This window comes from Carettochelys insculpta, chromosome 9 (assembly GCF_033958435.1).
Source record: "Carettochelys insculpta isolate YL-2023 chromosome 9, ASM3395843v1, whole genome shotgun sequence".
Lineage (NCBI taxonomy): Eukaryota > Metazoa > Chordata > Testudines > Carettochelyidae > Carettochelys > Carettochelys insculpta.
Genome location: NC_134145.1, coordinates 31,256,192 through 31,282,870, shown reverse-complemented (window position 1 = coordinate 31,282,870; position 26,679 = coordinate 31,256,192).

Below are 26,679 nucleotides of genomic sequence, written 5' to 3'. Positions count from 1 at the left end.
TTTCATTTTTTTTAGAGTGGAAATAAGGTTTCTGGTTTTTCTATACCATTTCATGCTATTACACTTGGTTAATAAATACAGGGGAGAGACACATCATGTTGTTCTGTTACGCAAATGACCCACATGCAGCCACTCAGAAAACAATTTCTTTTCCTGGCACGTCACGTTATGTTATGATGGGGGTACATCGTATAATAACAATATAAAGAGTGTGGTCTTAGATAGCCCAACTTGAAGTGCAATCATATCGCAGCTATATACCAACTAAAATAACGTTTGCACTGCAGATATCTGTTCTGAATTGATCATGCTTTGGCAGGTAAAGGCAATTCAAAAATGGGACATTGTTTCAAAACGCATGACTTATCTGGACACAACTTATGTAGTGGTTTCTAATCCACTTGTGTTTGGGGGGGTCCTCAGAGGTCTGCTGGGGGTGCCTTGACTCAGCTAGTTACCTGATATTACAACAGGCTACATAAAAAGCACTAGCAAAATCAGTACAAAATAATATATGCAATGACATGTTTCTTTTGCTCTTTACAGTCAAATGTGATATAATCTTTATATTCCATTGATGGATTTTATAAACATATGGTAAAAATGAAAAATTGAGCAATTTTTCCAGTAACAGTGCTTTGACACTTTTGTGTTTTTATGTCTGATTTGATAAGCAAGTAGTTTTTAAGTGAGGTGAAACTTGGGGTATGCAAGATAAATCTGACTCCTGAAAGGGGTACAGCAGTCTGGGAAGGTTGAAAGCCATTTACCGAATGTTAACAAAGATTGATGAACTTGCTGTATTTTTTGTACATTCCTTTCATCCTTCATCTGTTTTGGTCTCTTTAGACCCTATGCCTTTGGAGGCATGACCTATGTCTTTCTCTGACATAGTGCCCTGGGTGCTTTAAAAAAAAACCAAAACAACAATCTAATATCTGTGAATGGTATGCTTACTCTCCCATTATTTCAGGTTTGTGCCAGAGCAGAGACCTGGTCCTGGGTTGACTAGATGAATGCCCATCCTTTCTCAGCCTCCTTCCATCTTCTAACAACATTAGTCAGGATTTCAGACCATTCCATGAAAAAGCAGGCTCTTTGCATTATTGTTTTCCTCATTTGGTTCCATTGGACTTGTGTGGGCATAAATATTTTGTAATTGAATTATATAAACCTCTTGAAGGGACCAAATCGTAAAAGGTGCTGAGTTTATTCACCGTTCAATGGGAGAATGAAGTGCTCAGAATTTCCCAGCTTTGGCCCAAGAAGCTTGCTTACTTTTTCACAGAGTCATAGAAATAAATATTCATGCCTTATTGAAGCAAAAGGACATGAATGACTCTGACATAGTGCCAGACATGCCTTTGGTATATGGTGAAGTAAGGATAACGATTCCAATTTACATGAAAAACATCAATAAGACAGCTAGGTTCACTTGGACCAAGTTTTCTATCATGCCAGTAAAACGGAGGTGGTGGGAATAAATGGTTAATATTTAGTGAAGTTAAAACCCATCTTTCAATATCAAAATTTACCAAATTATGCAAATAGTTCCTATCTTTTACAGAAAAAATAATTTGCATAATATCTAAAACACTCTGACTTTTACGAAGGATGAATAAAAACATGACCATCTTGTACAACATTCTGAAAGGGAAACATGAGATCTTCTTAGTGGTGAGTGTGACTTGATTAATTGTGGCATTTCACTTCATTATGACTATAGGGATAAATAAGGAGGTGTTGCGGGAGTTTAATTGTTAAAGCTGCTCTCTCTCCTTCCCCTTTGCTTCACTGTGGTCATTACAATCAGGACTGAAACTTGTCATTAACCTTTATTTAATTCAATCTTTTGGGTTGATAGCAGAGTCAAGAGTCACAAAATCCGTGGGCCAATTTACATAGACAAGCGTTTCACCTTCCTGTCCTTGCACAGCTGGTGAAAAAGGTACAGTACTTCTTTGCTTGACAATGGTATGAATTGTTTAATTTCCTTGTTGTTTTCACTCATGTTAGGCCTGATTCTTCTCACATTGCAACCTCACCATGATAGTATGAAATGGTGTAAAATGTCTAACCAACCTGGACTGTCTACATCCATCATTAGGACCCAAGTAATATTGTTTACGGCAAAGACTCTCTTACCTCAATGAAGTAAACAAAGTCCAGAGCACTCCTTACTAGGGCAACAGATAAGTGGCAAAAGGGATTGGTGAATGCCAGCGGGACCTATCTACCTAGACTAACCATTCATTGGGAGGCATGAACTTAACAGTCTGTGACGGTACATGGCATAAATAAACCAGCTGTGGGATGTATAATTTTCAGTCGCTGAATCCTATGGAGTCATCCTGTTTACTTCTTTGTTTCCAGCGTAAGTAGCTCAAACAACATATGATTTTTCTCCATATTGAGCCACAGTTGTGAGCTGGAAGCCTCTTTTGAATTACCTGGCTTTGGGGCTTTAAACTGGACCTTTAACACGACTGTTTCTATTTAGTTTTACATAACACTGAGCTGTTACTTTGCCCTGAGCTGTGGAAGATACTGTTCTTCCAATTGCTTCTTTTTTAGCATCTTGTCCTTGACATAATCTTGAAGGACCCAGCTTGGAAATCTCCTTCTGGCAGAACAAGATCTCTTCATCTTTGAGGTCACATTCCAGGCTTTTGTTTAGTCACAAGTTCTGTTTGGATTTATCTTCACTGTGTCTACTTGAATATTCAAAAAATCATCAACCCGTCTAATTTGTTTTTTTTTTTTTTAAGTCATGTAAAAGACTGATTTGCTTTGACAGGTGGATCAGAAACAGAATTGGAGCTATTTTATCTGGACCTAATTAAACAGCCTTCATTACTGTTTGTGATGACTTAAAATTAGCTTGATTAGAATTAAAACTCAAAATATAAGGCATTGAATAGATGGGTTGAAAAATATGGTTTAAAAATACATTCTATCTCGAACATTTTAAATGGGGCAACTGCATGTGTAAATTTGAAATCTCTCCTCATGCCAAATTCCGTTTTGTGTTCTGTGTTAATGGCATTTGTCACAGGATATTGCTAATGCTTATAAAATTGTTTCACGCTAGATCAAAATTATGAAACTTTAATAAAACATTAGTAACTCTCATTAGTCTGTTTAGAAGCAGAGAAGTTCTGTTGGAGTTTCGTGTAGCCTACTTTGAGTGACATTAACCCCTGTGAGCAGGACTCACCAGCATGAAGCTTATTCACTTCTTATGTTTCTGAAGTAGGGCTTAATCTGAGACCTCAGTAGTGCGTACAGCTTGTGCCAACCCCAGCACAGGACTAAATTTCACCATTCGGGAGTAATTATGCTCTATGAAAGTGAGATTAATTTTCCCAACCTAGGCCTATGATATTGTTTTCCCCCTGTCAATTACTATTGCACCCTATGCTGTATATTGGGGTGCACAAATTGGGGGGGGCAGTCCCCCTCAGGGAGCATGACATTTCATAAGCGGGTGCAGCATGATGATCGGCTGCTGGGTCTCAGGCACATCCTTCTCATTAAAAATGTAGCAGTGTCTGTCTTTTTAAACATTAACAAAACAATTATTTACTTTTAATTCATGGCCTGTGATGATTACAAACGGTCCAGGATGCGGGTATACTGTCTAACACAACAAATTACATTTTTGATTTCAAATGAAAACAAAGACCAGCAAGAAAACACTCTTCTACTTCCCAACAAAGTGCTACTGTATCAGCAAAGGTCTGAGAAAAGATGCACATTACACTTCTCCCAAAGGACTGACAAACTGCAGGCTTTCCATTTGTCCTGGATGGATTTGAGCAGGCTTTCCACTTGTCTGCTGTCTGATCTTCCACCCTAATTCAAACCAATTCATCTGGTAGGCCCCAGTACCATAGTAAGGCCTCTGCCTGGCTCCTTTTCCTGGAATTAGGCCAAAAGATCTACACAATATCTAACAAGGCTATCGCTAGAGTGGCCCACCAGCTGCAAACCTGAACAGAATCCAGCCATTGCTTAGAGTCTCACTCATGAAAATATCACTTTAAGATATTTTTCTATATGTAAATCAAAAGCTCTTACCATAAAGAATAATTGCAGTATCAGCAAAATGGAAAGGCAGCGGGATCCTGTGGAGATAGCACTGAACTGAAACAGGAGACTTCACTGGGTTCTACTCCTGGTTCTATCACTGGCTTCTTGAGTGAGCTTGGGCTAGCCGCTTCTGTGCCTCAGTTTCCCTGCCTTTGTAAAAACCTTTGTGATATCAATGGGAAAGTGCTATGTGAACTATTATTTTCACTTATTGATTTATAGACGTAATGATGGCAATCTTGGCAAGGCAATATGACAGTATTGTATTGGAAATGTTGGTGTTCGGTGCTTTCTGTATCTTCTGAAAAATATTTTACTGGTTGATTTACTAGCAATGATCTAGGGCAGGCACAAATGTCTGTTTTACAAAGGTGCTCTGCATTAATAGTTTCATTAATTATATTCCCTTACTAGTGGGATAGTGTTTGTGAATCCCATTCAGTAGTGACTTGTGCATTACTTATCGGGAATTTCTCGAGAATTCAGTTAGTGTGTGTGTGTGTGTGTGTGTGTGTGTGTGTGTGTGTGTGTGTGTGTGTGTGTGTGTGAGATTAGTTCCATCCCATGGATATTTCTTTTCACATATGCATTTGGCTAACTGGTACCAGGCAATGATCAATGTACAAGCCATGAAAACAGACAAAACCAGCTGAAAAAGCAGCCCTGTGCCTGTTTAAGAAAGAGGAAAAACTTTTTCAATTGATTTAGTGTTTCATAAATTAGCCTTGGGACAGCTTTAAGTTGTGCTCTTATAATGCATATAGAATTCTACTGATGTAATAATTCTGCTATTCAACAAAAATGTGTTTTGAATAACAACCAAAGATGTCATAAATATACACTGAGTTCTGTCTAGAGGATAAATGTGAATGACTGGATTGGAAATGTACCCCAAAATGATTTTCTCTTATTCATGCTAATTTTTTTTCATTTAAAAATACATTGGGAAGCAGTATACAAGTGGGAGTTGTGTATAAATCATTATGTGCTTTATTTCATTTATTAATAATGTGCCCACATTGGTGTCAAGAGGGGCTAAAATAATATTTCACTTCCCATCCAAAGCAAGTAACCAAACCCACATATTAACACATGAAATCAGCAAATTATGGTAGCCCTGGAAGGGGTAAGAAGGTAGAGAATTCTGGATGTTCAAGATAGTGCCAAACAGAGAGAGATTCTCTGAAAGTTCATTCTCCAGGATCCCTAAGTCCATGAGGGGGCTCCACCTACCTTTAAACCAAAGTTAATTCTCTTTATGGCTGCCTAAAAATCACTATTTTAAAAAAGAACATTTTTGGACTCTGAAAAGATATGTCATCTCCAGGGTTTTTACTGTGGGTATAAGATGAATTGTTTATCACCTAGGCTGTGTCTACACGTGCACGCTACTTCGAAGTAGCGGCAGTAACTTCGAAATAGCGCCCGTCACGTCTACACGTGTTGGGCGCTATTTCGAAGTTGAAATCGACGTTAGGCGGCGAGACGTCGAAGTCGCTAACCCCATGAGCGGATGGGAATAGCGCCCTACTTCGACGTTCAACATCGAAGTAGGGACGTGTAGACGATCCGCGTCCCGCAACATCGAAATAGCGGGGTCCTCCATGGCGGCCATCAGCTGGGGGGTTGAGAGATACTCTCTCTCCAGCCCTTGCGGGGCTCTGTGGTCACCGTGGGCAGCAGCCCTTAGCCCAGGGCTTCTGGCTGCTGCTGCTGCAGCTGGGGGTCCGTGCTGCATATACAGGGTCTGCAACTAGTTGTTGGCTCTGTGTATCTTGCACTGTTTAATGAAAGTGTGTCTGGGAGGGGCCCTTTAAGGGAGCGACTTGCTGTTGAGTCCGCCCCGTGACCCTGTCTGCAGCTGTGCCTGGCTCCCTTATTTCGATGTGTGCTACTTTGGCGTGTAGACGTTCCCTCGCTGTGCCTATTTCGATGTTGGGCTGAGCAACGTCGAAGTTGAACATCGACGTTGCCAGCCCTGGAGGACGTGTAGACGTTATTCATCGAAATAGCCTATTTCGATGTCGCAACATCGAAATAAGCTATTTCGAAGTTGGGTGCACGTGTAGACGTAGCCCTAGTGTCCATGGCAGTGAAAATGCTTATTTACTTAGATAGTGCTGTAATTACAGCAAAGGTAACATATCTTGGCCAGAATCCATCTGGTAAAGACCCTAGCCGTAGGGTTTCTAGTAAATAAAAATTAAAAAAAAAAAAAGAAATCCAGACGTTAACCACTTTTCCCAGTTTAGACTTATTTGGGATTCATAGTGGATGCTGGGGCTTTGGGCTTAATCTTTCACTAGTTTAAAGAAGAAATCCGTATTTAAAACAAAAACAAAAAAAGGTACCAATAATAGATGTTTGCTTAATCTTTCTTACAGAGTAAAGCTGTTGGGGTCTCTAGTAACACTGCTTCCTGCTTTGTGTGCCTGCTCTCTGGTAGAGAGGCATCCTACAGTGATTAATGAGGAAAAGAAAAGGGAAAGCAGTTTGGGAGCAAACAGCTGCATGTGCCACCTGGTTAGGGAAGTTAAAACTTAATATTGGTAGGACCCCACTCCCTTTTTAGACCTACTTGCTCCAAAGGATCCTAGAGTTAAGTGACTGACTGTCTCTGTTGGTTCAGATCAAGATGTGGTAAGTGGCCTTCAAAACAAACTTGAATGACTCAGTCTGGAAAGATCTAAATATGGTTCCAAAACACTTAGGGCCTCAGGTCCCAGTTTGGTCGCATTATGGTTGAGGGTGCCCACTCTCTCCAAACTAGGAGAAACCAAATAAGAGTGGCCATTACACTCTGGAACAATTGTAACCATATGGAATTATTACCAGAACTGGAAACAATCACCATGTGCTCCATAGGTCCCAGCAACAAAGAGCATGGCAGCCAGCAACTCATCCAGAAACTAAGACTAGAGGGAACTAGCATTCCTGAATAGGGTGTTATTCCTCAAACTGCTGCCATTAGGGAGCTCAAGTGCTGGCTCTGTTTGCCAGGCCTTTCAATCAGAAAACTCTGAAATGCTGCTTCAGAATCCCATGCATAGCAGAAGCAGGGAACAGGGTAGACTTAATTACACAGGATTACAGTTTTCTGCCTATCACCACCTTAGTTTTTACAGCCAAAGGGAAGACAATGGTTATCTAGGTTGACTTCCTCTATAACAAAGAGCATAGGACTTCCAGGAAATAATTCCCACTTCAAGTCAAAATAGTTATGCCTGAACCTTTAGAAAACATTCCATCTTGATTTTTAAAATTTCCAGTGACAGAGAATCACCACAACCTTTGGTAAGCTTGCCCAGCAGGCCAGATAGTACTAGCAATGGTGACACATGCCAGAATCATGTCTCTTGATTTCTTTCCGCTTGCCACCCAGAGAGTGTTTTCGCATTCTTTCATCGTCTCGGATGAGTTAAGCAGAACAGAGATGGGTCAGAAACACATTTGTAGTCAAAGACTCTGATAACTCTTGGAAAATAGACCGTTAAATGCCTACTTTTGGTATATAAAGTGATCTTTTCACTTCACTTAAAATGTAGAAGTATTTGGGAATGTACTGTTGGGCTAAATCTCCAATAACTGGCTGTTTAAAAATCAAAGAGGCAACGACTTCAGTCTACTGCCAATATCATGCCAAATGCCTTTTTACTGGTCTGTTTTCCTTGGAGTAACTGGAACCAGGAAATTCAGAAGGCTGGCCAGAGAATTCCTCCTAAAACAATTATTTCATGTTTGCCTATATTGACTCAACCTTCTGGAACAGAAATCCCAGCACTAAAAGTGGCATGTCTCCTGGTTTTCTGCCAGAGTATATGAATTAATTCTAAAACTCAATAGACACTGGATGATTAAAAACAAAAAGATCTGTGGTCAGCACAGCAGATGGGTTCATGATCTTGATTACTTGGTGTGTCAGAGCACCACTCATACTTGGCAGGGGATAAATATTTCCCCTCCACTGCTCAGAGCTTTTTCAAATTATTCCCTCCAATAACGACGGCTGTTTTGCCCTCCAATGCCCAGAGCTTCTTCAAATTAGGCCAACCAATAATGACGCTAAAAGACCATCTGAAAGGACTACTGAAGTAGATCATCTTCTGAGCCTATGTCCCCTCCAAATACTCCCACTCCAGATGAGTAATCCCTTGTTTTGGGAAGAAACATTACTGTCTCTTTAAAGGTAGTTTGAAATCAATGACCTACCCACCTCCTCCCTTTCTGTAAATGCTGTAGATCTTAGCAAGCCAATTAGTTGCAACAGTTACATCTTGGGTCATATTGACTTGTGGGACCTACCACATTTACCATCTGATTCAGATGATAAATGTGGTAGCTTTCAAAGGTTGAAACATAATGTGGTGGTATTCCCTCATTTTAAGGACAGCTATTTTTAAGAGAACAATTGTGTGTCACATTTTAAGGCATACACACAAATAGGTATACAGCTTATTCTTTTACCTTCTCAACCCTAATCCCTTTACTTTGTTCAGGGGAAGATAAGTGTTTACATGTTTTCTTCCACTATAGTGAGAAGAGAATGTCAAGAAACTCAGGTTTCATTCCGAAATTGAAATAAGGATTTTTTTCCCCTCTTTTTCACATCACACAAAAATACTGATTTGCTAATGAGCAATAGGGGCCCAGTTCTGCTAATGAGCAATAGAGGCCCAATTGCTCCATTTTAATGTGTCATTGGATTCAATCTTTATTTGCATTCTGTTAAACCCTGTATGTGTCTCCTTATACTCAGAAGTGTTGACAGGCACCCTGGGCCCCTGAGCAAGGCGTGCGGTGGCCCAGCTCTGTGCCCAGGAAGGGGCAGGGCCAAGAGTGGGAGGGGTGGGACCCAGAGCAGTCAGCTCTCAATGTCACCCAGACTGCGATTCTGCCCCTCTGCCCCACTCCATAGCCCCATGCAGCTGGAGCAGGGCTGCCCCAGCACTTCAAAGGGGCCTGGAGCTCTGGCCACCGCTTCTGCCACCAAAGTAGCAGTGGTGGTGGCTGAAGCTCTGGGCCCTTTTGAAATGCCACCCCTCCACATCAGCAGACCTGACTACACTGCTTACACTTTGATTTCTGGTTTCAGAGACAGAGAGATGTCATAATTTAAGGCAACTGCACCTGTGTCCTCCTTCCAGTAAGGGCAACTGGTGGAGGGATTCCAGGGGAGCATTGGCCTTTCTGATTTCTGGTTTCAGAGACAGAGAGATGTCATAGTTTAAGGCAATTGCACCTGTGTCCTCCCTCCAGTAAAGGCAACGGGTGGAGGGATTCCAGGGGAGCATTGGCCTTGTGCCCATGCCCCACCCTCTCCCCATCCCTGCCTGCTTCTTCCAGCAGAAGTGCCGTGCCAGTTCCGGGGAGTGTGGGGGGCAGCCCCCCCCACCTTCCCTGCATCAGCACAGCCTGAGAGTAGCATGAGCTAGGGAGACAATGTTGGGGGGGAGGGGCTCATGTGACTTCATGTGCACCACCACGAGTCCCCTATGAAGGCAACACATAGTTAGGCTTCTGGCTCCCCATCCATCTCTCTTGGGCAGAGACAGACCTTTCTTTCACTGCTGATGTGGGTGTTTTCCAGCTGCACAGGTCTCTGCCTATGCTGTGAATTCTCCAAGGAAGTCAAATTGCCTGAGGAGAAGAGTAGAGCTGTCCTGATTAGAAGCATAATTATCCACTTATGTTACTACTCAGTTCTTTCTAAGCAAGCACATTTTTTCTTAAGCATAAGCATGACAAAGCAAACATTAGAAACAATAAGACTATGTCTACACTCGAGGCATCTATCAACAGAAGTTACCGTCGACAGGGAAATCTTGACAGAACCTCCATCAACAGATTGCATCTACACACAACTTGCCCTGTCAACAGAGCACTGCCAGGCTGTACTGCCCTTTGGTGCCAGAAAGCGGAATGGCAGCTCTGCAAAGAGGGCTGCCCGGCAACCATAAGTCCTCTCTGTTGACAGAAGGGTCGACACTGCACGGCTGTCGCCAGTACTATGTAGACTGACGGTTATGCCTCAAAATTTGGAGGAATAACACTGTCGAGGCAAATGCAGAGTTCTATCGAGACTCTGTCAACAGAATGCATTAAGTGTGCAGACGCTCCCTGAGTTATGCCGACAGAAGGCCCCTTCTCTCGACAAAACTCTCTAGTGTAGACCCAGCATGAAAGCACCTACACATACGCTAAGATAAAAACAAAAAAGCAGTCAAGTAGCACTTCAAATACTAACAAAATAATTCATTAGGTGAGCTTTCGTGGGACAGACCCACTTCAGACCATAGCCATACCAGAACAGACTCCATATTTAAGGTACAGAGAACCAAAACCAGTAATCAAGGTGGAGAAATCAGAAAAAAAAATCATCAAGGTGAGCAAATCACATAGTAGAGGGGCAGAAGGTGGGGGGAAGTCATGAATTAGATTCAGGCAAGTGTGCAAACGAGCCCCTATGGTAACCCAGAAAATTCCCATCCTGGTTCAAACCACGTGTTAATGTGTCGAATTTGAATATAAAAGAGAGTTCAGCAGCCTCTCTTTCAAGAGTGTTGTGAAAATTCCTCTTCAGCAACACGCAATCTCTTGTCGTTAACAGAATGGCCTACTTCATTAAAATGCCGGCTAACAGGTTTGTGGATCAGGAGTGTTTTAATGTCTGTTTTGTGCCCATCAACTCTTTGTCTGATTGCCAGAGATCAATTACCTCCCCACCCCGCATCAGTATCTCTAGTTCCTGTCAATCCTTCCATTTTTTCCTCTAAAGATAGGGGCCCACACCTTGGACAGAATGTGTTGCCCATGTGCTGCTGCAGAACAAGGGCCTGAGACAGTTTAAACTCAGGTTATTTATTCAAACACCCTTTCTTTGTCTACTGGTGTCTAAATAATCCAGTCTGGACCCATATAGGTAAGTGCCTGTTGAGAGCTGTTAAGATTTGAATGAACTTGCCTTATCTCTCCAGACCTGTTCTTTGTTCCTGGAGGGCTCTACTTCCTCATCCTTCCCACCCCACAAACAATTACATACAGTTCTTGGCCACAGTGATACATAAAGTTAATACAGATCAACCTCCTTCATCTAGGTTTCTGTAATCCAGAAACACAGTCGGTTCTGATCCCTGCATGCCTGGAGTGGCATAATGATCATTAAAACAACGCAAATTTAAACACAGTGCAACAAAATAAAATGTATGTATATTTCACAGTCTAACACAAATTGGTGGAGCGCTGTACAATTAATGGGTTTCTGTTTAATCTCCTACATATGATAATAAAAACAAAATAACAGTTTAAATGCAGTGTATCGAAGATTTGTCTTATGACCCATTACCCATGTCCAGTGTTCTATAGTGCTGTGTACATATAAAAACTTACTAGACTTTGTTTACCTTCATTGTGGTGAACACTCATGGTCTGGAAAATTCCATAATTTGGCATAGCCTATTTCCCAAAATTGTTGGGTTAAAGAGGTGCACGTGTACATTGAGATTTAACTTGATTCAATAGGGCTTGTCCAGGATATTGTTGAAAATTTCCATATCTATCAGACACAGGCCAAGAAGTTCAGAAATGGCTATTTGAAATATAGAGCCCTTGGTCCATATTTACAGTTCTAAATAAATTGGTCGACTTTCAACCCAAACTGACTTCACTTGGAATTGATGGGTTATCACCACTTATCAGATGAGTTCCTTGGTCTTTTTCCTTAGTTAGGGGCCTGTTATCCTGACTTTAGGCATTCCTTTCTGGAAAATACTGTCCTATTTTATTTAACTTCTGCACCATAATTATGCATCTTACATTTTTTCCCCAGAACTGTTTATGTTCATATTGGTGTTAAGCCTATTTATGGCTTTTCACCATGTTTCTAAAGCCATCTTCTTCCCCAGTTGGGTAATATTAAAATTCTGTTTATGTTTTCACAGGTGTTAGGTTTTAGCGTCGTCATGACCAGTTCAGAATCATGTAAGGTAAGCCATGTGTGTGTGCACCAGGGACCTGACCCCAAAGCCTCTGCAGGCAATGGAAAGGATTTTGACTGAGGTTGTAGCTGAGCACAAACTTTTTGGTGCATGAATTGAAAAGTTTAATTATTAGCCTAAAATAAACAGAGTTACATTATTAAAATTGTGATCTGTTTTCATTCTGCCAGGTGTATGTACGCTCCAGAATGCCCCACTCCTTTAATATACCTACTTAAAATCTGCAGCATGAGCAGCTGGGGAGTAGGGCTACAGCTAACTTTTGGTGACTCTACCCCTTCTTGAGGGACCACAGGGTACAGATAAGGAATGTTGCCTCTCTTAAAAATGGGAAGGTAGTGGTTTTGGAAGGCTCTGCCTTGGCAGTCTTAGCGGGGTGAAAGCCTCAGGCTAATCTCCATGTCCACTCAGTCTGTGAGCTCTCTGAGATTGTGAACAAAGTTGCAATAGTGGCTCTCCCTGGCTTCGACTGAGCCCACCAACTCATGTCCTGAAGAGGAGTGTAAGAGGATGGCTGTTTACTGAGAATCCCCACCACACTTCTTCATGACCAGAGGTCACTCTGGAATGCCCCAGCTCTGTTTCCTCCCTCTTCAGGGCCCTTAACACAGATGTCACACAATTTTTCCATGTCAGAATAACCTCCCTCTGCCTTGGAGTCTGGATTTATTCAAAGAAAATAACTCCAAGTCCAACAAAGAAATGTTTTTCTTCCTGCTCCCAGGTTTCCCTGCTGGGGTATTTTTTGTATACTCTTTCTCCTGCTTGCTCAGGATCTCACCTGCCTCAGCAGCCCTTCCTGGCTGGCCTGTTAGTTGTTAATCCCCAGGGGGTCAACAGCCACTGTGGTCTCTGGGCGGGGTGGGGCCTGCTGCTCAGATTGTGGTGCTGTCCCCGCACCCCCCCTTCAGTGCTGCATGGAGCAGTGTAGCAGCACTGCTGCAGCATTCCAGAAGGGCTGGGAGCCTCTGCCTTTCCCTCTTCCCCCTCTCTCCTCCTCCTCCCCCGACCACCAGCCGCTGGCAGGTCTGCTAATCCCAGGACTGCTCACCCCAGTCAGTCTCTCACTTCCATGGCTGTCCTTTCCCTGCCTTCCATTTTGGTTTCCAGCTGTCCTTACAGAGGAATCACTCGATCCCTCTCAGGTGGGCTCATCCTGTAGTCAGGAATGTTATAGCCTCAGCCCGACCAGCCCACAGGGCCTGTGTGGCTCTGGAGGTTGGTTACCGTTCTCAGGTCAGTGTACAGGACACAGGAATTCAAGCCACCTTGAATTCAGCCCCTTAATTCAGCTCCCAATGACCTAGCCTGGGTCTAAACATTACTACTTCTGGGCACACTGTATGATGTGTAGCTGACTCAACACCATGTGAATTCCAGAGACTAGAGGTGAGCACCATTACTACTGGGCACGCCTTAAGTGCATTAATAGAAGATAGAAACAGAACACACTCTAAATCAGGATGAAAACAAAAAGCAGTGAAGTAGCACTTTAAAGACTAGCAAAATGGTTTATTAGGTGAGCTTCCGTGGGACAGACCCACTTCTTCAGACCATAGCCAGACCAGAACAGACTCAATATTTAAGGCACAGAGAACCAAAAACAGTAAGCAAGGAGGACAAATCAGAAAAAGATAATCAAGGTGAGCAAATCAGAGAGTGGAGGGGTGGTGGGGAGGTCAAGAATTAGACTGAGCCAAGTATGCAGACAAGCCCCTGTAGTGACTCAGAAAGTTCCCATCACGATTTAAACCATGTGTTAATGTGCCGAATTTGAATATAAAAGCCAGCTTGGCTGTTTCTCTTTCCGAAAAGGTACGATAATTCCTTTTCAGTAACACACATACCTTCAGTTAATTGACAGAATGCCCCATTCCATTAAAATGTTGACTTACTGGTTTGTGGATTTGGAGTGTTTTGATGTCTGTTTTGTGCCCATTGACCCTTTGTCTAAGGGAGTTAGAAGTCTGTCCAATATACAAAGCATCTGGGCATTGTTGGCACATGATGGCATATATGATGTTAGTAGAGGAGCATGAGAAAGTGCCCGTGATTCTGTGAGTAACCTGGCTGGGTCCAGTGATGGTATTTCCAGAGAAGATATGTGGACAAAGCTGGCAGCGGGCTTTGTTGCAGGGAAAGGTTCCAGGACTGGTGTTCCTGGGGTATAGACTGTGGCTGTTAGTGAGGATCCTCATGAGGTTGGGAGGTTGTCTGTAGGAGAGAACAGGCATGTCACCCAGGGCCTTCTGGAGTGTGGCATCCTGATTAAGGATAGGTTGTAGGTCTTTAATAACTCGTTACAGTGGTCTGAGTTGGGGGCTGTAGGTGATGACCAGTGGTGTTCTGTTCTTGGCTTTTTTGGGCCGATGTTGGAGTAGCTGGTCTCTGGGTATTCGTCTGGCCCTGTCAATTTGTTTTTTTTACTTCTCTTAGTGGGTAATTCAGGTTTATGAATATTTGGTAAAGTTCTTGTAGTTTTTGGTCTCTGTCAGTTGGATCAGAGCAAATGCGATTGTACCTAAGAGCTTGACTGTAAACAATGGATCTAGTCACGTGTGCAGGATAGAAACTAGAAGGGTGTAGATAAGTATAGCAATCAGTAGGTTTTCGGTACAGTGTGGTACTGATCAGGCCATCCTTGATTAGTACTGTAGTGTCCAGGAAATGTATCTCTTGCATGTTGTAATCGAGGCATAAGTTGATGGTGGGGTGTAGATTGTTAGTCTCTGTGGAATTCCTCTAGAGCCTCTGTACCATGGGTCCAAATCATAAAGATGTCATCAATGTATCTTAAGTAGAGGAGTGGTAATAGGGGATGAGAGCTGAGGAATCGTTGTTCCAGGTCAGCCATAAATATATTAGCATATTGTGGGGCCATGCGGGTGCCCATAGCAGTTCCACTAATCTGGAGGTATAAATTGTCCCCAAAACGGAAATGATTGTGTGTGAGAACAAAGTTACAGAGGTCAGACACCAGATTGGCTGTGGTGGCATCAGGGATGGTATTCCTGATTGTTTGTAATCCATCTTTATGTGGAATGTTAGTGTACAGAGCCTCTACATCCATTGTGGCAAGGATGGCATTATCAGGAACTTTTCCAATGTTTTGTAATTTCCTCAGGAAGTCGGTGGTATCTCGGATATAGCTGGGAGCGTTGGTGGCATAGGGTTTGAGGAGGGAGCCCACGTAACTGGATAGTCCGGTGGTAAGGGTGCCAATACCTGAAATGATAGGGCGTCCAGGGTTTCCAGGTTTGTGGATTTTGGGAAGTAAATAGAATAATCCAGGCTGCAGCTCAGATGGTGTGTCTGAGTTAATGAGGTCCCGAGTAGCAGCAGGGAGTTCCTTCAGTAGTTGTTGTAATTTCCTTTGGAATTCCAAAGTGGGATCAGTGGAGAGAGGTCTGTAAAATGTGGTGTTGGAGAGTTGTCTGGCTGCCTCCTGTTCATAGTCTGAGCTGTTCAGGATGACAAAAGCACCCCCTTTGTCCTTCCTTCTGCCCCACCTCCTCCACGAACTTAATACAATTCTGTGGTGACCTTGAAGCCTTCTTTCGCCACCTCCGTCTAAAGGATTTTCCAGCACACCCATGAACAACAGTCTGACTCTCTCAATCCCCCCCTACCAACAACAAAAGAAGAAGAACTCTATGTGGACTCAGCCTGAGGGTCGTAGTGAAAGCCTGGACTTCTATGTACAGTGCTTCCGCAACCGTGCTCAGGCTGACATTATACACAAATAATGCCAAATGAGACATAATCTGAACTATGCTGAACGCCGTGCTGTCCAGAGTCTCAAAAATAACCCAGACATCATAATCAAACCAGCTGGCTTTTATATTCAAATTCGGCACATTAACACATGGTTTAAATCGTGATGGGAACTTTCTGAGTCACTACAGGGGCTTGTCTGCATACTTGGCTCAGTCTAATTCTTGACCTCCCCCCCTTACCCCTCCACGCTCTGATTTGCTCACCTTGATTATCTTTTTCTGATTTGTCCTCCTTGCTTACTGTTTTTGGTTCTCTGTGCCTTAAATATTGAGTCTGTTCTGGTCTGACTATGGTCTGAAGAAGTGGGTCTGTCCCATGAAAGCTCACCTAATAAACCATTTTGCTAGTCTTTAAAGTGCTACTTGACTGCTTTTTGTTTTGATAGTGTATAGACTAGCACGGCTTCCTCTCTGTTACTATTAAATCAGGATGAAGTTAGCTTCTGCCCAAACCCACAAACAGCACAGAAAGTTCTGCCGGCTGATGCTCCTGGGGCTTGCCCTCTGCTTTCTTCACTCCTGTTCCAAAGGTGAGCAAATGTACAAACCCAAAGCTCCATATACCACAGCAGTTTGCATAACAGGGCTGGCCCAGGCAGCCTGAGATCCCCAGCAGTCCACACGGGAGCTGGCAAAGAGACGGTCGAGTTTCTTGTTTTGTTAAAAAAAAAATCCTCTGCCCAGTTGTAGGTCTAACACTGTCATAGGCCTATACATCCTGCCTTTCCTATCTATGCCCTGTCTAACTCTCCATAGTGTCAGCTTCCTTTTCCTTCATATTGTGCCATCCTTTTCCTTCCCTTCCCATATTCCCTCACCACCAGTCTTCCTTCCTGCCCCTTCAGTTTCCCTTCATTCTCAGTCTCCTTCCCTCCCCTTTAACACGACTGTATGCCCCAGTTTCTCCTGAACTGTCTTTCCCCCTAAAGTTCGTCTTCTCTCTGTCTCACTGCTGATTTCTAGTCCCTTTACTCTCTCCTTCCTGAGCCGCATGTGGAAACATGCATAGCCATGAAAGCAGTCTGGCTTCATGACTGCTGAGAAAAATGAAAGGTAGCAGCCATGTTGAATAAGGGTGTTAAAAAATTCATGAAGTTTCTACCAGTGTTCCTTGCGTTCTTGGATAGCCTTAATATTACAAGTCTTAGGATATTAGAGTTGGCAGCTAGGGTAGATGGCTGTAGGATATAGCATAGTTATATATTCTCTGGGCAGGGCAATTGCCTTTTATGTTACTAACTGGTAAATATTTATCATGATTCTAAATTCATATTTCTTCATCTTAGACACAGCTTTCATTTTCTATTATTTTTCAGTAAAAAGCTTTGTGCTGGAGCTCAGGTGTGTGGAGCCATTGTTGGTTATAACACCCACTCTCAGCTCAACCAGAGTGCCTCTAGCACATTAGCATAGCACTTTTTGCATTGTCTGGTCAGGGATTTAATTTCACTACATCAAAAGCTACTATCAAAACCTTGTCATTGCAATTTGTCACACATTTTATTTTGTGTTCTACATCTTACTGAAGCTTCTTCCTGTCCCACTGCTATTGATTACTAGTCTGGAGCAAAGATAAATCTTCTTTTTTTTAAGGGAAAACTCCTGAGTGAGAAAGTTGGTTACATTTAGTATTGAGATTTAAAGTCCAGTAAGCTTGGAAATTTTCTTATAACCATTGTTGAGTGAGTGGGACGCAATGTTTGCTGTCCTTGACATACTATTTAGCAGACCAATCGTTAATGGTGCCAATGATAGTTGCCAACTAAGGGAAAGCAGGAAAACTATTAAAAGAAAATAGTAACAATCATACAGGAGCAGACCTATGGTCCACCTAGTCCAGTCTGGGAGGGTGGTCACTACCAGATGCTTCAGAGAAAAGTGAAAGGAACCTCGTAATAGAGATTTATGGAAGAGTTGGTCCATGAACATCCTTAGGATTTATGGAACCCTAAGCGGTGCTATTAAACTGGTGTTCCTATGATCAACAGCAGCACTGGGGTCGGCGGGATAACGATTTGTTAGAGATGTGATTTTATAGTCTTCAGCAACACACTAATGAAATATTTTAAAAGTGGATTCCCGTAGACTAACACAGTAAATTCAGAAACTAACAGTATATGCCTGGGGTTTGCAAATACCTCTCAAATGGCATCATTGCCACTTGAATGGCTCTTTCACAGGTTACATGTTCTGCTAATAGATCTCGAAGGCTTTTTTGTGTTTGAGTTGACTAGATTCTCTCTAGTGGAAGCAGAGCCACAGAATAGGGAAAGGAAGAGGTTGGTTGATGGCCATTAAGGCTATGTCTACACAGAAGAATTATTTTGAAACAATCCGTTCTGGAATAGCTATTCTGAAATAGTTTATTTCAAAATAACATAGCTGTACACAAGAATGCATTCTGAAATAGCTGGGTGCCACCCCGCTATTTCAGAATTACATGGGCAGACACATAGTGCCTATTTCAAAATGGAGCCATTAGATGCCATCATAGCTTATTTAGAAACAGCGCTATTCCAAGTGTTAACAGTGCCTCCTTTAAAATTGCTGTAGCAATTTTGAAATAGGCATTATTTCTCCTGCAATGAGATTTATGAATTTGAGGTAATGTGCCTCCTATTTCAAATGTATTTATTTTGAAATAGAGTGTGCATAGTATAGATGTGCAGAAAGTGATTTTGAAATGACTGTTATTTCAGAATAACTTTGCCATATAGACATAGCTTAAGACCCCCATGATACCCAGATTTTCAGATGCTGTACGCAACTGCATATTCTCTATATGGGTGAGGATAGCCCTGAGTTGACCTGTATGAAAAGTTGGTAATTATTCTCTGTCCTTTTGAGGACTGCTTGGGCTCCATGCATGACAATTTATATTCTTCTAAAAATCTTGTTCAATATAACCCTGGATGTTCTCGTAATATATGCAAATATCTAATCTTTCCCGAATCATGCTAACATCTTTGGCTTCATTTGTGTGCCATGGCAAAGAGATTTACTTGGAACAAAAGGGAACCTCTAATTTCTGTCTCGTCATTTAAAAGATAGGGTGAAGTAGGTGTTATATCAACTTTTTGGTGGTTAATAAGCCTATGGCCATGAAAGTGAGGATATCCAGGGCCATCTGGTCTCTCAGCTAATAATGAGTAAGGCTGTATTCCACAGAGATGAGAGGAAAGCATAGCTGCTTAGAGTAGTGAGTTAGTTGACTTCTTTGTCATTGTGCAACAACTGCAATAAAATATGTTTGTCTGGGACACAAATACAGCACTAAAGAGCATGGATGGATTTACACACTATACAATGTGGTTCAGGCAATTTGCATCACTAAAGATGATTTTGGAGGTTCCATTATTATCCAGACTGTGTAAGAGAAATGTTCTGATTTTTCAAAGATCACTTCTTTGGACTGCCCCTCTTTTTTGCGTGCAGGTTTTGAGAGTTGGCAAAAAGGTTATCCCTTAACTACAAAACTGTGGTGCTGAATGAGCAACAGGTCCATCTCAACCACCATGAGGGAATAATTAATTTGAAATCCAAATACTGGACTTACGCTTTTGTAGGTAATTGATGGTGGGTAATCTGCCTATTAATCTATTGACACAAGCAGGTATTTCAATTCTGTCCTCTCTCTCATTAATAATCAATAGTCCTCTTGTCTAATGAAGAAATGGCCTTGACATTGTGGCCTTTGTGCAGTGTTGAAATAACAGTGATCGTTATCATTATCATATGTCCTTGATATGCTGTATAAGGATGTGAATATCATTCTTGCTGTAATGGAACATTTAAGATGTATGTAGAAACAATTGTTTTTCCAAATAAATACACCATGCTTTTCTGGGCAAAGAGATGAAAGAAACAACTAATACACAAATATTTTGCAATTGTGCCTCAAAATCCTGTTGGAAGAAAATCTTCCTCATGTACAAGAAGAGAGTTTCTCATCTCCCAAGGAAGACAGAGTCATTTGTTCTTTCACTTGTGCTGAATAGCACGAAAGAAAAGAGCTGACTCTTCTCTCTGTTGCTGAAAACTGTAGTGTAAGTACTAAGTAAACAAATAGCCACATCCCCATTCAGAACTTATGGTATCTCCTTACCATGTTGTTGGGGGGGTGGTATATATGTTGATTGGAATGCAGTGACTCAATTTCCATCTTTTCATTAGAGCTCCTCTTATGGGACATTCAGAGTTTCACATCCTCCTCTTTTTCTTTAACGCTTGTTTTAAGCCATGTTCCTTGAAACAAGTCAAAGTAATAATTGTGCTATCCTAAACACTATGGCTATGTCTACACTATAGAGATCTGTCAGCAGAAGTTAGGGTGGGTCTCCACCTGCATTCCGCTTTTGAAAGATGTATGCAAATGAGGAAATCGAAAATGCAAATGAGATGCATATTTGATACCTCATTTGCATATTCTTATTTCAAAAGAGCTTTTTTCAAAAGAAGAAAACCAGTGTAGACGCTGCTCTTTAGAAAGTAAACCCCATCTTTGAAAGAATTCTTCCTCCCCTGTTTTTATGGGAAGAAGGATTATTTCAAAGATGGGGCTTACTTTTGAAAGCGCAGCATCTACACTGGTTTTCTTCTTTCAAAAGAAGCTCTTGTGAAATAAGAATATGCAAATAAGGTATCAAATATGCAAATATGCACCTCATTTGCATTTCAATTTCCTCATTTGCATGCCTCTTTTGAAAGAGGAATGCAAATGAGGTAAATCAAAGATGCAAATGAAGTATAAATTTGGATATTTGATATCTCATTTGCATATTCTCATTTCAAAAGAGCTTCTTTCACAAGAAGAAAACCTGTGTAAACACTTCTCTTTTGAAAGTAAACCCATCTTCGAAAGAATCCTTCCCTATATTTAATAGGAAGAAGGATTCTTTCGAAGATGGGGTTAACTTTCGAAAGAGCAGCATCTACACTGGCTTTCTTCTTTCAAAAGAAGCTCCTTCAAAATTAGAATACACAAATGAGGTGCCAAATATGCAAACGTATACCTCATTTGCATTTTCCTTTTACCTCATTTGCATACCTCTTTTGAAAGAGGAATGTAAGTATAGATGCACCCTTACCGTCAGAAGATTTCTTCTGACAAAACTTCTGTTGACACATCACAGCCACACACAAAAGTGGATTGCTCTATCGATCTGGTCTGTCGACAGAGAGCCGCTGGGCAGTCCAGCTGCTCTCTTGACAGAATGACGAACTGGAAGCACAGCAGACAGGGCTGCCTGGCTACTCAGAAGCCCTGTCTGTTGACAGAGGGGCCCCCGGGAGCATTCACACAGCTTTTTTGTCAACTGATTCTGTTGAGAAAGGTATTCTGCCTCATGGGGGAGAGGCAGAAGGCTGTTTACGAAAGTGCCATGCTCTGTCACTAGTACGTCGACAGAATGCATTTTTAGTGTGGATGCTCCACAGGTTTTGTAGACATAGCTTATAAGTAGAATTTATTTTTCATCAGTGGTATAGCGCAGGCAAAGCGTAGTCTATATTTGTATCTTTTAACTAAAACATTATCTAGCTCCTCACATAATGCTATACTAGTTCTTATTTTACTATTCCCCCTGAAAACTGTCTTCTTTTTCTTTCAAAATTTACACTCTGCCATTAAATAAGGAAAATCTTTTGTACTGTGGATATAAAATTACATTGTCGAGTCGTTTAGTTTTGTCATGATAAAATAATATCTTCTGCTGAGATTGAAAACTAAAGATGAGTGAAAACCAAAGATGATTCTGATTTAAAATACAGACTGCGACCTTGATGGCACACACATGCAAGTCTTTCTTACCTTCAGAATGGTGAGATGTAAACTTGGCATCACAGGGCCAGTTCTGTTTGAGGCTTGAGTGTCTAGCGATACTTTGAGTAGCACTAAAGTCATGGTGGGTACTGAATTTTATTGCAATGAGTTATGAGAATTTTAATGCTTTTGGTCCAAATTTTTAAAATATTTAGGAATTGCTGCATACAGCATTGCAATGCCTAAGTCTCATTTTCAAAAGAGATTTAGGCACTACAAAAATCTACATCCCTTAGGCTCATCAGTCACCTAGGCTTTGTGCTGTTGAGTATAGTACTGCCTAAATACCTTTAAAAATCTGGACGTCTGTGCTTGGCTGGGACATACTTTCCAAGTCTACTTGTCCTAGAAATACACTTTCAAGGTGGCTTGCAGATTCATACTCATATATTTTCTTAAAATAATTATTAGACATATTATTTAGTTATAGCCAGCTGCATTATGTCAGCATTTGATGGTTACATCCAGGGTAAATTCAGATTTATCAAGGAAACAGTGTGCATAATAAAAGTATTTTCGTTATACTGTTTCCCATGAGTAGCCATAAAGAACTGTGTCTTGGACATGAGTGGGGAACCTACAGTTGCCATGAATCTATTAATTGCTAACAAATAAGTCAACATAATGCTTTCCTTGGCCTGTAAACCAATGTGCAAAATGTACCGAAATGCAAACATTTTTGTATCCTACAATTGCATAATGTAGTGTAATATTAAACTTTTAAGCCATCTTTGAGTGAGTAGGCACAAGATCATCCTGTGTATGGGAATATATGTGAAAATGAAGAGTATGGGTGTGTCTACACTTGCATTCCTCTTTCGAAAGGGGCATGCAAATGAGATAAATTGAAAAGGCAAATGAGACGTAATTTGCTTATTCAGCACTTCTGTTGCATATTCTAATTTCGAAAGAGCTTCTTCCAAAAGAAGAAAGCGATTGTAAGAGTAAACCCCATCTTTGAAGGAATCCTACTTCCCATTAAATAAAGGGAAGAAGGATTCTTTCGAAGACGGGGTTTAGTTTCAAAAGAGCAGCATCTACACTGGCTTCCTTCTTTCAAAAGAAGTTCTTTTGAAATTAGAATATGCAAACGAGGTGCTGAATATGCAAATTTATACCTCATTTGCATTTTGGGGTTACCTCATTTGCATGCCTCTTTCAAAAGAGGCATGCAAGTGTAGACACACCCCTTATTTGTATCTATCTTACATGTGTAGCACTCCCATTAGCATTTAAAAGGGATATTCAGCATAATTGCTGCTTTCCTGGTTGAAGTGAAAGGCACAGATTTTTAAGTCAGATACTGAAATTGCCCATACAAAGTAAAATTTTCAAAAGCACATAAGTCACTATGTTAAAAGGGACTTAGGAACCCAAGTGTCATTGAAAGGCAAATACAATTTTAAGACCCTTGTGCACGTCAGTTGTAGTTCCCCGATGAAATATTCATAGACTTTTTCAAGACTTTAAAATTGTAAATGGAATATTTGCAAGTGTTTTAAATAAGCACTCCAGAAAAAGCTAGAAGTCTGGTTTTTAGCATCTTCTTTAAACAGTATTTTGACTGAAAATTTCTTTAAAAAATGAGAGAAAAACAAGCATATTAGCATTCTAGTTGGATCCTTCTCAGAACCACTTTTAAGCAACAGAGTGAGAAGGGCTATTCCTCTATTTATAAATGTTTGGCACTGCATGGCCTTGACACATAATCTTGTCTGTTTAAAGAATGTCTAGTGAACACAGGAACTTGTCTTGGATCAGAAGTTGTATCCTGAAGCAACTAAAGGATACAAGCCTTGTCACTTTTTGTCTCAGTAACATTAAGAGAAAACCCATGTGGCTTGGCTTTAGGGGCTTATGAACCTATCACATGACTAAAGTCAGGAGGCCATTTTTAAGCAAATATTTTTTTCTTACACAAAAAATAAAAAAGAGGGTGGGGAGTTTTCAGTTTCATAAAACCATCACTCACTGGGCTGGCAAGAAGTAAATATTTTTACAAATGCATTATTTACTATATAGGAAGCTTTTCCCTGAGAACACAGATAAATGTGCTTGCTATAGTGCTTTATGACCACTACAGGCCCAACTGTCATTCCTTCGGTACTTCCTGTCAGTCTGACTAAACTCTGTCATCCTTCAAACCAGTTTAAATTAACAGGTAATTTGTAAATGTCACTTCAGGTTAGGCTGCTCATTTTGTTTCTTCTCTACCAATGCAAAGTCTAGGACTAATTTTTCTTGTCTTCTTTTAATAGGATTTTCATTTATAAATAGAATTATGTTCTGAAAATAAATTACAGTAAGTGATGCACAGAACTGGTAGCAGCAGCACTTTCATAGAATTTCAAGCACCTACATCAGAAGAGATTAATAAAAACACTTCAAAGGCTAAATTCTATTTAAGCAGAAGACAGCTTTTGGTTAATATTTAATCTAAGTAACTGAGATCTTGGTTGAAAATATAATTTTTTAATATCTAAATTAATTTGCAAAACAAAACCATTAATTTAGCCTGAGAGCTTTCACAGTGCAAAAGTTTCATTAATTTGTTTGAGAGAAAAAATTAAAAATGTAATTTTATAGTGAAAATCTTTTACAAAAGAATTTATTTCTAAAGCCAATGCATGCTATTTGTTCTCCTATAGTGCTTTGTCTGTATTTTGAAATTGATTTAAATGTACACTTGTACAGTAAGTAAGACAAAGTAGTGACCTTTTTATGTGAGGTGTTAAATTATGACATGGGATTGCTTTTAGATTCATTTTAGTGAATAAACACATTTCTTACCAAGAAGTTATTTGACTGAAAATGAACCAAAAATCACATTAAATTAGACTTTTCTTGCATGATAGGAGTTAATATAGTACAGGGTCAACTTTCAAGTGTTTTTAAATGCTGTGTGAATGGGTTGCTCCCTTTACCAGGAAGATACAGGGATGTATGGGGAACTGGAGCCTGCATCCCATATCTGTTCTTCTTTGCTGGTATTATGCAGCTCTTCCTTTCCAGTGAAATTGTTAAATTCTAAACCTTAAATATCCCTGTTCCTACATAAAGAGGGATTCATTTTTTTGTGGAGCGGGGACTTAAAAATCTGTTTTAAGTTTTCCCAAGATTTAGAGGCATGACCCTCTTCCTGTTGTAGTCAATGCCAAGAACTCCAGAGTTAGCAGGACTGAACTTTGCTGAATAAAACACAAACCACAATTCTTCTTTCTCCTTTGTTTGCAGCAACACTTTTCCACATTTTCGTCATCATTCTCCTTTCGATCCCTGCACACAGTAAGTTCTTTCTTCTTCTCCTCCTCCTCCTTAAACATAACATCTGCCTAAATGGCTCAAAAAGAAGTGCTGCACATAAAAGGGCCTGTGAAAGTGTGCTAGAAGGTAGGAATTTCAGAATATCCTAACTCTAGCCTGTCTCAATTGTTGGTGTGTTTTGGGGGAGAAAGATAGCATTTTATAATCTATCAAAACAAAAAAGCAATGGCTGCTTTTTTGTATTCATAGTATATAGATTACTACGGCTATCGTTTTCCAATCTGTTTACAAAGACTTGACCCCTGTGAAGTTGGTGGGAAAAATTCTGTTGACTTGAGCTCAACCCCAGGATGCTTTCTGGTTTCGCTTGTGACTTGGGCATTTTCATCTCGTCATGCAGCATCATGCATGCTCCACTCCAATGGCTGTCAGCAAGTCGCAGCAGCTGGTCTGGATAGCACAGAGAGAAGAGAAATCTGGAATGCTTATGAGATCTAATGCTGAGAGAGAATAGGCTGCGGATCAGAGTGGTTCTGTCAAGCACACCGCTTTTTGTTTCTAGCTTCTTTAAAGCTTGTTACATTAAATGATTCACAGACTGTACACATCACTTACTAATTTTCACAGCCTGCAATTTACAAAAATAAATGCTGTCCTTAACCTGACTTTCCAGTGATAGGCTTAAAAATAAGGTGTTTGTGCTGCTCCTGGCCCCACTCCGGCCATGATGGGGACCTCAAACCCACAGTGGGAGAGGATCCAATGTCCAAGTTTGCTTGGGGTCCTGCTCCCTGACAGGATCATGCCTCCCCACCCCCTCCCTGGACTGATGCCTTCCAACTCCCTGTTGCATGTCCCCTTCCAAATTTGGGTGCCCCCCAGTCCCTAGCACATCCTCCCTGCCATATATAGTTGAATTGTGTAGCACACTGTAAATAGTTTCTGGTGATATTTATTTCACACTTTTCTATGTTGCAATGAAAAAGTTCTTGATTCACGACCCCCACATCCCTCTTTACTGGGGAGGGGTTGGGGTCGGTTAAGGGAGGGGTCAGGGGACTCAGGATAGGGCTGTGGGCCAGAGGCCACCACTGGGGGTGCCTGGTGGGTGGTTATTGGGGTCCCTGGGAGAATCTTTCCCTCAGGGTCTCCCAGATCTGCAGTCTATCCTGATGGACCAAGTGAATGGGGGCTGTGCCTGGCTGTTCATAGTTACAGTCAGTGTTTGTCCCTCACCCAGGGAGAAAGGTCTCCCCCTTCACCTCCACAAGGTTGTGGAGGTACAGCATGCCCCCACAACTTGGGGGACATTCTGCTCTTCCACATCCAGATGTGTCAGGAGACACCTGAACAGTGCCTTCAGATGCCCAAAGGTGCTCTCCACCTAGTTCCATGCGTGGTTGAGGCAGGCATTAAAGAGTTCTTGGGTGGGGTCCAGATGTCTGGTGTAGGGCCGGGTGAGCCCAGGGTATGAGGGAATAGGACAATGACAGGTCAACATACCCAACTGCCAGCTCCTGGTGGGGAATGAAGGTGCCTGCCTCCATCCTTCAGAACAGGCCAGAGTTGTGGAACACATGGACATTGTGTGCCTGGCCTGCCCACCCAACGAATGTGTTGATGCGCTGTCTCTGCAGCACAATGGAGAAGTACCCCTTTTGGTTGTTGTACTGGGCTGTGCAGTGGTCCAGGGTGTGGCTACAGATGTAAGTCCCATCGATGGCCCCCAAAC